The sequence below is a fragment of the Euphorbia lathyris genome, unplaced genomic scaffold (genome assembly GCF_963576675.1).
Source record: "Euphorbia lathyris unplaced genomic scaffold, ddEupLath1.1 SCAFFOLD_16, whole genome shotgun sequence".
In the NCBI taxonomy this organism is placed as follows: domain Eukaryota; kingdom Viridiplantae; phylum Streptophyta; class Magnoliopsida; order Malpighiales; family Euphorbiaceae; genus Euphorbia; species Euphorbia lathyris.
The window spans coordinates 1-2,500 of record NW_027069449.1 but is presented as its reverse complement, the minus strand read 5'-3'; positions in this window follow the sequence as shown (position 1 = coordinate 2,500).

Below are 2,500 nucleotides of genomic sequence, written 5' to 3'. Positions count from 1 at the left end.
GTTCTATATACGTATCTATACATAAAAACTCAAAGGGTAGTTGATAGTTACTTAGTTTTGCAAAGAAAAGAAGAACAACACACAAGAACTCAATTTATTGCCAAGAATCCGCCCAACTCGAATTTATCCTAGAGTGATCCAAATGAAAAGCAAACCCACCCCAGCGTGTATTAGGGTGTCTAGAAGCTACTGTAAAGAAATCGGCTCAATCGGACGGTTCGATCTCTAGATATCAAAGAAGCATTGAGACTGTGTAACTTTGAATGTTTGAATGGAGATGATGGAGAAATGTTTGGGGAATGCATCAGCCATGGATAACCACGAAAATGAATCCTTGAATTGTGTTTTTTTGTCTTCCCAATAAGGGAAAATATTCCTTTGGATCCTTCTAAGCTGTAGCTTCTTTTAAAACTTGCTCTAAACTTTTAATTTGATACTAAAGGCATGAAATTACCCTCCAAACTATATCCATGATACCCGATTAACTCATTAATCAATAAATAACTATAATATAACCTAATATTAGGGTATAATAACTAAAATTAAGGACACGGATGTGACACTCAAACCTCTAATTTTACTCCAAAAGGCTATGTACCAAACATGAGCTTTTTCAAAATAGGGTATTTCAAACCACTCTTCACCAAACACCAATGTTTGAGGTTTGACTAGTCAAAACCTCTTAATTTTACTCCAAAAGGCTCTGTACAAAACAGTAGCCTTTTCAAAACAGGGCTTCACCAAACACCAATGTTTGACTAGTCAAAACCTCTAATTTTACTCCAAATGGCTCTGTACCAAACATGAGCTTTTTTTTTTTTTTTAAAAAAAAAAAAAAAAAAAAAAAAAAAAAAAATCAGTTTACCAATGTTTGAGGTAATTTTATTTGAAAAGGCTCTGCACCAAACATGAGCTTTTTCAAAAAAAATAAAAAATAAAAAATAAATAAATAAATGAGTGAGCTCATAAGCTCTTTCGAACCTCTCTCCACCAAACACCAAAAAAGAGCTAATAAGCTCTTTCAAACCTCTAATTTTATTCCAAAAGGCTATGTACCAAACATAATACTTATATTGTTCCAACTGAATAAATCAGCGTACCAATTTTTCCAACAAAATAGTTATATTTATTCCAGCGTAATACTTATATTATTGTTCCAACATAATAAATCAGTTTACCAATTGTCCCAAATCAATTTTATTATCCATGTCTTCAATTTCATTTTAGTTTTTTAGTATTTAATAGAGTATTTTCAAATTTATTTTAGAAATAAATCACAATTCTTATATTCTTCCAACAGAATAAATCAGTTTACCAATTGTTCGAAATCAATTTTATTATCTATGTCTTCAATTTCATTTTTGTTTTTTAATATTTAATATAGTATCTTCAAATTTATATTAGTTATATTATTTAGAAATAAATCATAATTATTATATTCTTCCAACAGAATAAATCAGTTTACCAATTGTTCCAAATCAATTTTATTATCTATGTCTTCAATTTCATTTTTGTTTTGTTTTGTTTTGTTTTTTTTTTTTTTTAGTATTTAATATAGTATATTCAAATTTATATTAGTTATGTTATTGAGAAATAAATTATAATTATTATATTCTTCCAACAGGAATAAATCAGTTTACCAATCTTTCCAAATCAATTTTATTATCTATGTCTTCAATTTCAATTTTTTTTTTTTTTTTTTTTTAGTATTTAATATAGTATCTTCAAATTTATATTAGTTATATTATTTAGAAATAAATTATAATTATTATATTCTTCCAACAGGAATAAATCAGTTTACCAATTGTTTCAAATCAGTGTACCAATTTTCCAACAGAATTGTTGTATTGTTCCAACAGAATTGTCGTATTGTTCTAGCAAAATATTCCAATACATAGTGCTCAAATTGGATAAAATTAAGGAAGTGTTTTTATTGGGACTAAACCGTAAGAAACCCTGCTTCGACCCAAGAATTAAATTTTCTCAGAATAACGTTTTACATTTTTTGGAATTTTTTTGAGAATTTTCTGGGCACTTTCTGTTTTACTCCAAAAGGCTCTTGTACCAAACATGAGCTATTTCAAAATTAGCTTTTTGAAAAACCTAATAAGCTCTTTCAAACCTCTCCTCACCAAACACCAATGTTTGAGGTTTGACTAGTGGAAGCCTCTAGAGTGACTCAAAACCAATCCCTGTTTATTTGTTATTATTATTTTTACCTTCACAATTTGCAATTAACAAATCGCTGTACAAGTACAATTTAAAATACGTCAAAATTATGATAAGATAAGAAGACGTGAGATATAAAAACACGCATGTCTCGCTATTGTTCAACACGGATGTCTTGGTAACCGTTTTAAACCGATAGACGCGGCGGCACGAGGGGATTTCTATTTGTTTTACAACGGACGGACCAGACCGGGTGTCCTTGGTATATTTCTGAAAACGACTCGCCGTGCGAACCTCGGATGGGTAATTCGGAAAGGGATGGAAGTTGGGT